Below are 12,983 nucleotides of genomic sequence, written 5' to 3'. Positions count from 1 at the left end.
CACTTTAATATCAAGGGATTAAGATTAATCATGTAGTAATTTATTGTTTAGCAACAAACCATTAAATAAAATTTTAATTTGTAATAGATTAATTTTTAATCTGTTAAGTTAAAAAATATCGTAAAAAAAAAAATAAATGATATTATTGAAATTAAACCTTTTAAAAAATCCAGAATAAAAGTGGCATGTTAAAATTGGTGAGTTTAAAAAAAATTAAAGGAAAGAACCTCACAAAGCTTAATACAGAGGAGAGTGTGCGCAACTGTCATAACTCTATTACTCTTGCATTCACATTCTGATTGCAAAAATTATCTACAATATTGCATTTCTCAGCTATATACAATAGCTCCTAAACCAAGTTGCACAACTAATTATCTAGTGAGTATTCTAACAAACTAATTTACTAATCACTTACTAACGGAATTTGTCCACATAAGCACTTCCTAACTAACTTGCTTACTACTATTATACATGACTAATTGGCTCAAGTAACACCCCCTCTCAAACCAGAATCGGTAAAGTTTACCATTCTGAGTTTGCTGCAACATTTTTGAAACATAGTAGGAGCCAATGCCATAGTTAACACATTAGCTGTTTGGTTAGTTATGGTGATTGATAGAAACTTAATCACTTGTTATTTATTCCTCACTACATGACAATCTATATCTATGTGCTTAGTTCTCTCATAAAACACTGGATTGACCGTAATGTGCAGTGCCGATTGGCTGCCACAATACACTGCAATCGGTTTGTTCAGCTTCACTAGCAAATTTTTCAGAATATAAGTAATCCACTGTGCTTTCCTAGTAGCCATAACAAGGCCCTGGATTCTACTTCACATGATGACACTGCCACTGTATTTTGCTTCTTACTTTTCCATGATACAATAGATGTTCCTATAAAGAAACAATATCCCAGTATAGATCTTTTAGTGTCTAAATATGTACTCCAGTCGCTGTCCGAAAAACCAGTAGGCTCTAAATCTGTTTGAGATGAGAACATCAATCCCAATGCTGGCTCATTCTTGAGATACTTGAGTACCCATATGGATGCTTCAAAGTGCTTGTCAATAGCACAGTCCGAAAATTGGCTTAGTCTTCCAACTGCATACCCTATATCTGGTCTTGTGTTGGTTAGATATAATAACCTTCCAACTAGTCTTCTATATTCTGACACTGAGCTTAGAGGATTTCCAGTACTCTTTGTCAGTTTAATGGTGTAATCCGTTGGAGTTGACACTGACTTGGCTTCTATTAACCCATAGTCTTTGAGGAGGTCGATGCAATATTTCCTTTGACAAATCGCAATCCCCCTCTTGCTTTGAACTACCTCTAACCCTAAAAAGAATTGTAAGTCTCCAATGTCCTTGATTTTGAGGAGGTCATGCAGGTGCTATTTGATGAAGGTAATTTCACTCAAATCATCTCCAGCCAATATTAAATCATCTACATAGACTAAAATAGCGGTGAATCTACCATTAGATGACTTGGTGAAGAGACTATAATCATGTCTTGATTGAGAATATCTAGCACTGAGTAGAGTGGTACACAACTTGGTGTTCCATTGTCTATTGGCTTGCTTCAAGACATGAAGAGAATGATCTCATTTGCAAACCAAATCTGGTAAGGGTAGAGCGAGTCTTTGTGGTGGGTGCATATACACTTTTTTAGCTAAGTCACCATGCAAAAAAGTGGTGTTGACGTCTAATTGATGGAAGAACCAGCCTCTCAATGCAGCAACAAACATGAGAATTCGAAAGGTGTTCATCTTTACCACAGGACTATATGTCTCAAAATAATCTACCCCAGCAGTTTGGGTGAATCCCTGAGCAACCAGCCTGACCTTGTGGTGATCAACCGAACCATCAGGCTTCAGTTTTAGCCTAAAGACCCATTTGCACCCCACAACTTTCTTCCTATTAACAAGTTTAATAAGATCCCAAGTTCTATTTTTTCTTAGGGCAGTTAGTTCAGAATTGATAGCATCCTGCTAACTAGGATCACAAACCATTACAAGAAAACAAGCTTTTTGCTATGTTTTTAAAGCGTGGCAAAAATTTTAAAAAAGCGTAGCAATAACTTTTTGCCACGCTTTTGAAGGGGCTACATCTACAAGGGTGCCGGTTACTCTATCGCCATGCTTTTGGTAACCTATCGCTACACTTTATTTTTTTGCCATGCTTTTCAAGATCGCCACACTTTAAAAGCGTGGCCATGTGTCAGATATGGCTACGCTTTTAAAAGGTGCCAATAGCAAGATATGGCTATGCTTTAAAAGCGTACCAATAGAGAGACATATGGCTACGCTTTTAAAGCGTGCCAATAAAGTAAGATACAACTACGCTTTTAAAGTGTGGCTGTTGATGCCTACTATATATTATGGCCACTCTTTTAAAGCTTGCCAATAGAGGGAGATCCGATTGTGCTTTTAAAGCATAGTTGTTGATGGCTGTTGTACAATATGGTCACTCTTTTAAAGCGTGGCTATAAGTCAGTAATCTATTGTTCTTTTTTAATAAATAAACCTTACAAAATTCATAGATAATTTTAAAATATAAACAATGACCAGTAATTTTAAATCAACTAATCCTTGCTTTATAAACATGTCATAACAAAAAAAGTGTGTTTGATCACATGATATACGCTAATAAAATACCAAAAATCAAATTTGTAATAACTACCCATGAATTCCTAATAAATAAATTACAATTCCATCATGGGTTACATTATCTACTTTCTTTACACTTCATTACAAAATATGAAACTTCATTATTACTGATCATCCATTGTGAGTAAAATTATTTTCACTAACGCCCTGCATAATTTTAAATATGGTTGTGTTAGTACATCTTATATCGAACCAAAAAATAAGAAGGCATATATTACAGATTAGCAATGATGATAACTAGTATAACACCAAGTGCAATAGTAGGCACATGCAGCACATAGTTTTATGAATCAAAATAATAATATATATAGCAATCCATTCATCCACAAGCTCAAAAGGACAAAACCACCATCCCAAGTCCCAACATTATAAAACAAAGGCAGCAAAAAAATGCATATAACAAACTAGACAGTACAACAATAAAGGATCTGTAGAGCTTATAGAAAAATACAAATCTACTGTATACTAAAATATTTACATAACATGAGATTGTGTGTACATATTCTAGTTACTGGACAAATATATCAAATGAACAAGTTTAATGGATGATAACTTTTTACATCTAAGTTGTATGTTTCCCCATTATTAGTACAAAGAAATACCGTATACTAAAATAATGTCAAATGCAGCTGTCCATAGAGTTTAGACAGTTCAAAGAATCCTAGGTTATAAAATATAATAAATAGCATTCTTTGTAGAGTTATTCACTCTATTATAAGTAATTGTGAGAAATTCTATTCTGCCTTGACTTGAATCAACTTTGAATTAATAAATTCATATTCCAATTCAACACCCACATAAATCCCAACTCCTACCTCACTCCAATTCAACACCATCAACACCACCTATAATCATTTTATCTCACTATCAAAAAGCCAAAATCAACAACAATAACAACAAGTCAAAAACTTTCAATTAATATATCAAATATCCAAAACAAAGAATCATCAATCGTACATAACCTGAAAATTCAACAACCAACACTAGCATATTTAGCCAGTTACAGTAGCAACAAGGCAGTGACCACTTCTCTTTTTTCTTTTTATTAGTATCTTTTTATAAAAATAATATGAAAAAATAGTTACTTACATCATCTTTGGATGGAATATGAGTTGATTTGGAAGAGTAAAGAGTATTTCTTAGTCTGCTACTTGAGGCATCCAAAGGAGAATTTTGGGCAGCTTGCACTAAAGCTGCTACCTCTTCGTCACTCATTCTAGGGTTGATTTGGTGCACCAATACCTTTAATAAATCACATACACCGTCCATATTCTTCTCTAATGATGAGACCTTCTCGTTGTATTCAACTTTGATTTGTCGAATCTCCTCATCTTTTTTAAGTGAGCTTCTTCAAATTGAAGCCCCATAACAATGAACTCGACTTGGTCGTTTTCTAACACTCCTACAAATGCATCCTCATCATTTTTCCTTGCCTCTATGCAGGTTTGAAGTTCAGCCTATCAAAAGTGACAATTAATAAAATACAAAGTCGCATTAACTCAATATAAATAGAAATCACTTTAGAATTTATATTGTACAAATACAAATACAAATACAAACAACTCACAATTCTTCTTTGTGTTTTAGCATCGATTTATTTTTCTTTTTTACTTGTGCGAGTTGTTATGGAAACTTCAGCCCTTGATAGTTCTTCATTGTTCTCTTTAGAGTCTCGCTAGAGTACATATAAAAAAATTTACATGAAACATACTAACTAGACAACTACAACATGAATATAAATGAGAAATCACAAAAAAAAAATAAGTTATATTACCAACTGTTTGAGCACCTATTCCAAACTTTGTGGTTCCCATTTGGTGAGGACATGTTTGCTTTGACTTATTTTCAGTATTCTTAGCAGACATAGCCTAAATATAAACATAAAGAAGAGATATTATTATTCTTAGCAAACATGTTTTCTTACTCTTTCGAAATCACATCACTTTTTTTCAAAACACCAAGTTTAATCATATAAAGAACCAATGATAGTATGCTTAATGGTACATAGGAAGAAATAAAAGACAATATTACCTTGATAGCTGGAAGACTCCAATACCGAATTAGTTTGCGAAATTGAACCTCAGGGATCTCTAATGGTCGGTTCCTTATCATTTCTTTCTTTGTGTTGTATTTTAAGAAATGTTCCTTTTTAATTTCGCCCTTGTATTTTTTCATGCATGACAAAATCCTTCATTACCCACGGCTTTGAAGTTATTGGAAGAATGAACTTTTGCTATGCAACACAACACATTAGAATGTCAAAGGTTAGCACTAATAAAGTAACAAATAAATTTTAAAAAAATATCCACATACATTGGCATACTCCCACATGTCCTGCTTGAGGTTTTTAGGCATACCATGTCAACTAGTATATAGCAAAATCACAAAATGAGAGTTTCTAACTGTTGTGTCCAAAAGTTGGTTGAGGTTAGATACGACCTCAATGGTTGGACCTATAGGCTGCCCTCCAAAAAATTTCACCTCCCGTCGATCATTAAAATCAGTGGCATAAAGCTTTTTGCACATAGTCGAAGATTTGCTCAGCTTTTGTTAGATCAAAAGAATAAGTCTTTCCTCCTAATAAAATAGTCTTATCCTTTGCTGGATTAAGCGTGACACACATAAGGAGGTTCATCTTTTATTTCTGCAGCAAAGGCAAATTCATTATTTGAATCTTCCTCACTCATGTAGTTAACATAATTAACCTTTTTATTGAAAAAGGATTTTCTTTTGTTCGATTCTAATTCTTTCTTTTTCTTTATTTAACTTTTCAATTTGCTAAAATTTATCGGCCAACTGAGCCAAGTCGAGGAGTTGTTGATTTACTAGTTTCTTTCGAATATTAAAATCAAGACCATTGATGGCCATCTTGACTATTTCTGGTTCATGAATAGGGGTAAAACATTTATTTCTCATATTCTTGAACCGTATAAAATAGTCATCAATCGACTCGAATTTTCCTCTCTTTACAGTGAACAAATCAGATAAAGTCACTTTCATTTCACCTCTAAAGAATTGATCATGAAAATTTCTTTCTAACTGAACTCAGTTATGGATCGAATTTGGTTGTAGATTTGAAAACCAAGTAAAAACATTCTTTGCCAGTAAAGAGAAAAAATATCTCATTTTTAAATACTCATTATTGGCCAATTCGCCTATTTCAACTGAATATCGAGTGATGTGCTCGACTGCCGACTCTCCATTCTCACCTGCAAACTTAGTGAGGAATTTAGGAGTTTTGACTCCCCTGAAAAGTTTAGCCTATAAAATGTAATTAGAAAAGGGAGATATAAAATAAGGTTGGTTTGTTACCCCAATATTTAATCCTACTTGATTCAAGATTTGCTCAACAGGTTGAGTTATATTTGACCATAAGCTTGAGCAGCATTGCTTGCTCTCGCTTTGTTCAAAATCCCATTTGAATCATCTCAATGATAGGAGGATTATTACCATGAACTCCTCCAAAAGGTTGGGCTATTGGTCGATTAATTGATCCCGCAATATCATCGACTCATCAAGCAACTTGCTCTATTCTGGCATTGTTATTTTCTAACATTGGAGTTAATACTGTAGCTATCCATTAAGTCAGCATATTTACTAGATCATGATGGATATCCTCGATTTGTTGTCTAAATATAGCTAAAGACTCGACTATATTAGGCGAAGATGTCCCTACAGGTATCTGCCTCGACATCTCCGGCAATATTGATGTATGGGTCCCTCTTATCGACACTCTAGGGACTCCTACACCCTGTGTCGAAATGACATTCAACACCGTAAGAATAGATTGTGGTATAAAAACAGTCTCAAGATATAGAAGGTTGTTTATTAAGGGTTGATAGGCATTATAATTTGCCATGTAAGGATAGTATTGAATGTCTGTACCCATTGAAGGAGAACTTGATGAAGGTGTCTGACTATATAAAAGATTATTTTATATAGTGTTAATACCTCAAGCATATATATATATAATATATGGCATTAGGATTCTTCAGAGGCGGTGAATAATTTGGAGGTAATCCATATTAAGGCCATTTGACGGGTATGGCGATTGAAATATATTCTGTCGACCGTTGGCTCGAAAGACTGGTCGAATAGACTGCCTCTATTTCAGGGCTTCTAATGGAATTTTTACTATTATTATTTGACGTATCTATCGAAGTTGAAACTCTATCCGTCAAGATTAATTTATCACTGCGTAAATGCATACACAACTTAACAAAAATTTAACCCAGGATCCCACTAGACGTGCCAATTTGTTTCACTCAATTTTTGTAATCTCGACAGAGTGTCTCGACAAGGTGTCAAAATTGAGCTTGTATCAAGATCTTAAATATTGGGGAGCAAATACGACTCCTCTGAAAAAAGAGTGGGTTGATCCGGAAATTACTTTATTATAGTGTCAAAGCAATCTTACGTAGGAATCACCAGTGGTTGAATAACAAGGGAATAAACAATTAGATAAAGAAGACAACAAAAATATAAAACATTGATCAAAGCAAAATAATAGCAAAATAATAACAAAATTCAAATGAAATAAACGTCAATGAATCAAATAAGCAAAAGAAAACAAGTTAAAAATTGACTTCTAACACTCACATGCACTTGCATTCCATATTCTTTCGTTATGTCACAGAGACTGGGAATCTATGAGTTTATGTGATGATCTAGTGTTCTTAGTTGAAGTTCCAAAACTCTTCTAAGTTTCTATTACTTACAAGCCATGGAGATGAACTTGCCCGGGAGGATGTTGTCCACTACCTTACTTCCTCTTTTTTATAGCCATGACCTTGTCCTGACCATGAGGAATTTTGATCCCCAAATTTTGACATCCACGTCTCTCTTGGTCTTCAAGTCCCATGTCTCTTCAGCTTACTCCTTGAATTCCGCATCCATGTTCTCCACTTAGTTCTGATGGTCGAGAAGTAAACCTTGATGCTTAAGGAAATGTAATAACTACCTTTCGACTTTGACGCTCCTTGTACCATCTTTCTTTGATTTCTGTTTTATCCATTCTTGTTTCGGTAATTGAAATCTTTGGTAGTCGAAATATCCTCCTTGTAAAGAGAAATCTATTTTTTTGTACTAAAGAAGATTGAACATGTGGGAGGCCAACAAATTCAAATAACATACACACAAATTTGTAACATATAAATTAAAATAAAATAAATTAGAGTTACTTATACAACTTATATATAAGAATATTTAAATAATTTTTTTTCGAGAATTTTATGGATTTTCGTAGAACAATCGCCTTTATTTCCATTTATTTGTGGGAGCGGATTCCTATTTCCGTAAAAATTTTATGGTCTCCATTAGCCTCCTTGTCACGAATAATTTTTTGTACGAATTTTTTTTGTCGTCTCTATTAATGATAATCAACTTAATTACATATTATAAGTATAAATCAGATATCATGTGAAGCTTCCTATAAGACCCTGCAACACAACTGTATTTATCCTTTTTCAGAGACACTTGTTAAATAATGTATTTGAACAACTTAAATAGTTAAATCTATAGGTATAAAAAATCTCTCTTATCTACATCATAGAATTGGCCTTAAGTAAAAAGAGGTAATTGAAGAAAGTTAATGTAACTATGTAAGTTGGTCAATTCGAAAGTTAGAACCGTGGTAAATGGTAAGTGTAATTTAGACAAGAGTAAAAGACAAATAGGTCCCTGACCTTTTAAAACGCGGACATTTTCGTCCCTCAAGATTGAAAAATACATTTCGATCCTCCACGTTTTAAAACGGCGGACAATTATACCCCTCCGTCCGTTTTGGACCAAAAATGGCAACGGAACCAGCTGACATGGAGGGGTAGAGAATGACGTGTCCGTTACACTTGCTGAAATGGATTGGGACGAATTTTTAGTGGACAAATTCGTCCCTTAAGTGCAAAACGACGCCGTAAGCATGAGTGAGCCCTATTTCATCAAAATGCAAGGCGGAAGCCATGCCTGCTGCTTGTGCGATCGTCCATGGCGAGTGGGGGGTTCTTCATGCACAAGACCTGGAAACACTTTGGGAGGTGTGGCTCATGCTAAGCCCCTCAGTCGCCATAGTCTCTGTCGTCGCTACGCCATCTCAGTCGCCGCTCGCTTTTCCTCTCTATCTCTCTCTGTGCCTCTCTGGTTCGCTTCTTTCTTCCTCTTAACTTGTCGTAGGTATTTTCTTTTTGGTTATAGTTTCTCTTGATCTTATCGTAGTGTTCACGGGGATGATAAATTGATGCGTTTGGTCAATGTATTTTTTTTTTACATGACTGCGTTTAACATACTTGATGAAATGCCCCAATAACAAGTAGGTTCTTTCTGTCGTGTGTTTTGGTCCTTTGCTACTAAATTGCACCATTAGTTGAAAGATGTATTTACTTATTCTCTCTCGGTTGTTCATGGTGATTTTTGTGTGATTTTCTATTCTTGATTTTTTTTTTTTTTTTATACTTTCTTCTATTGCTTATGTAATGTAACTTTTATGATTCTTAGTTGCTTGATTTTGTTTTGATAAAATAATTTTGTGCTCTATTTTTAATTTGAACTCTTAAATATAAATTTGAAATGAATACATGGATCCATTCTTACGTGTTTTAGTATTTATGAATGTTCAACTTGGTTGTTTCTTAGAAATTCTGAGTTTGTACCTTAGGTTTGTTCCTTCATCCTTTAGAGTTGAGTGGCATGATCTGTTCTGTTTTCTTCTTGGATGGTCAAAGGCGCTTTTTGCAATGATTCAACCCACTTATTCAGTTCTTGGTGGCTTGCATTGATTATTGTATAGACTTTTCTTTTGTTATGTGAGTGGGTGAATTAATAAGAGTAATGTTTTATTATGAGGTTGAAGAAAGAGGATTCAGAATTGGGATTAGATCCTAAATTGTATGTTCACATTTAACTTGTGAATAATTGTTTCTGTGCTAATTTCAGCAATAAGGGAAGAATAATTGTTTTGCACTTAAGGGACGAATTTGTCCACTAAAAATTCGTCCCAATCCACTTCAGCAAGTGTAACGGACACGTCATTCTCTACCCCTCCATGTCAGCTGGTTCCGTTGCCGTTTTTGGCCCAAAATGGACGGAGGGGTATAATTGTCCGCCGTTTTAAAATGTGAGGGATCGAAATGTATTTTTTCAATCTTGAGGGACGAAAATGTCCGCATTTTAAAAAGTCAGGGACCTATTTATCTTTTACCCTTTAGTTCAATTTTTTCTATCCAAAACAATAAAAAAATCTCACATACCAGCAAACTCGAAAACTAGTAAAGCCCAAAATTTCAACAATCTCACAAGTTTAAAATTCAGCTGAAGACGAAACCTGTCCAAAACAAACCCAAATCAAATTAGCTTTTTGTTTTTGTCTTAATCAAATGAGCCTTAGAAATGATATTTTATGGGGTCTCTATTCGCTTTATCTATGTTTGTTGTTCTTTAGTTTCTTTTTTGGACCTTCGGCCCTTTTCTGTAGCTTGAAAAATATTTATCCTAAGAACAATAAAAACTTCACTGTTTTATTTTGCCTATGTTTATTGTTCTTTTTTTTTTTCCTTATGGATGTTCCTTTTTTTGTCAGTTGGGTTTCTTTTGGGTTTTCGACCCCTTCTTAAGTGGTGAAGCTTGAAGAGAATTTTTGAAGGAACCAATAATTTAAATATAAAATTATATAATGATATTTATATTTAAATTTTAACATATTTTTTGGTGGAGTTTCGAAGGTTACAACTTGTGAATTCTTCATCAAATCTACACAAATATAATCATACTAATAATTATTGAATATTTTAATATTTTGTCTTAAAGAATTAAATTAACAAACCAATAAAATATAAATAGTACTAAATAAAATAAAATCTTAATTTCAATTCCACTAATCTATTCTATTATATAAAAATCGGATTTCTGCACTTAATAATGGAGCTGACGTGGCATGCTTTTGAGAGTGTTTCCCAATTTATTTCTTTTAACTCATTAAATATCTATCTATTCTATTATCTATTATCTATTATATCTATTATATATTATATTATATTATATATTATATAAAAATCGGATTTCTGCACTTAATGATGGAGTTGACGTGGCATGCTTCTGAGAGTGTTTCCCTATTTATTTCTTTAAACTCATTAAATATCTATCTATTCTATTATCTATTATCTATTATATCTATTATATCTATTATCTATTATCTATTATATCTATTATATCTATATAAAAATCAGATTTTTGCACTTAATGATGGAGCTGACGTGGCATGCTTCTGAGAGTGTTTCCCTATTTATTTCTTTTAACTCATTAAATACAAGTTATTACGATAAACTAACTATATCAACTAATTGATTTGATTAGATATATAATTTATTATAATTTATATCAATTTGCTTTGGTAATATTTCCTAAATTATTTATTGTAATATTCTGATAGTATTTTTTAATTTATTTCTTTTAATTTATTAAACTAAATTTATTGTGTGTACTAATTAATTAATTTGATTAATTTATTAGTTATTAAAATAATAAATCTATGAATAAAATAGACAATTGAGATATTTTCAACTAATAATTAAATAAAAATAAATCATATATATTGAGCTAAATTCAAATTATGTGAATTAATGACTAAATTAAAATAAGATAATTTCTTACTTATTCAAGTTGAGTGCAATAAATACAAATTAATTTTGTTAGATAATGATAGTTGTCTGGTCTATTATATATAGATGGCCACACAAAATTATAAGAATCGTGATTTTTATCGCTCTTACTATTTCAAGTTTTCAACTCTTATTTTCTTCTTTTTTTTCCTGTATGTATAATTTCTTTTATATATAAATGTACCCAAAATGAGAAAGTACAGATGAATATTTTATTGATTGTTTGTTTGATGAATATATCTCAATTTAGACATTCTACTACTGTGGATAGAAGTTGACCTGTAGCAATTCAAAGTGGCCAATGTATTTTTTATAGTATTAGATAGAAGAATATTTGTTAAAATAAATATACCCATTGTAATGATTTTTTTTCAATTGTTATATTTTTATGTCGGATGTGTAAATTCTTTGAAGGTACAAGATAATAAAATAAGTTGACTTTAATAGTTCAAATAAGCACCACTAATTATATTTAAAAAATAATTTTGTAATAATAATGTGATTTACGTATTAATTTTTTCATGTAAATTCATTTTAAAATGTAGAAATTAGACTCAATTACGCTAAAATTTTAAAGGTAATATATAATTTGACGATAAAATTAACATTTATTAAGGAAATAAATTTATTTATGGCTATTTTCTAACTATAAATAATAACAAGACTTATGAAAAAATATTAATGTCATCATTTTTATTAATTAAATTATAAAAATACGGAGTTACCATGAATAATATCAAAACTGATATAGAAGTGTAAATTTGGATAAAAATATGAAGTTACCATTTGAATTATAATTTATATATAATATATAAAAATATTAATATAATTTTACTCTATTATATATAATTTTTTCTGTTATATTTTGGATTATATTTTATGTTTGATTGATTATAAACTTGAAAATTTTTTAATAATATATTTTGGACAATATTTATTTTATTTTAGACAATGTTGATTTTATTATTTTGTTTCAATAAATTTAGTTTATAATTATGTTTATTACATATTTATAATTATAAACACTTTAATATGCGTGAATTTAAAAATTATAATTTTTTTATGTTTTTAGAAATTATAAATTTATTGAAATTGTTGGGAAATTATATATATTGTTTAATATTTAATGGTTTATAAAAAAAAAAGGAGAACCCGCCAACTCGCCAGCGTACCATTAGGCGGGACGGGGGAGAAATTCAGGACCGCCTTACTAGGTGGGGCGGGGCGGGCCAGCCCACCAGATGGCGGGCTTTTCCGTTTGTCACCCCTAATGGGACATGAACATAAGTACCCGCCGCATAGAACCTATTAAATATACGAGAATATAAAATTATTAATTTATCCTAATTTATATATACATAAATCCATTTCTTGAATTTAGTAACCCTAATTTCTGTCTCGAATTCAAATTCTTCCTTTTCCTTCCAGACTCATTCTCAGCCTCAATCCTCTCTCTCTAACTCACTTTCTCTACTTCTCAAGTTTGTCACTATGTCGCTCAGTATCGTCCCAAAAAATTATGTTATGTTATTATGTTGGAATATGTTTTTATGTTTTCTCCTTTTAAAATGTTATCTTTTATAACGAATATGTTATAAATTGTGTTGAATTATATTGAATTGATTATTTTATGTTATTATATTATGTCTTTTTGTGTTAATTTTTTTC

This window comes from Arachis ipaensis, chromosome B7 (assembly GCF_059453495.1).
Source record: "Arachis ipaensis isolate K30076 ecotype BB chromosome B7, ASM5945349v1, whole genome shotgun sequence".
Classification (NCBI taxonomy): Eukaryota; Viridiplantae; Streptophyta; class Magnoliopsida; order Fabales; family Fabaceae; genus Arachis; species Arachis ipaensis.
The sequence above is the reverse complement of the archived record's forward strand: the minus strand, read 5'-3'. Positions refer to the sequence as shown.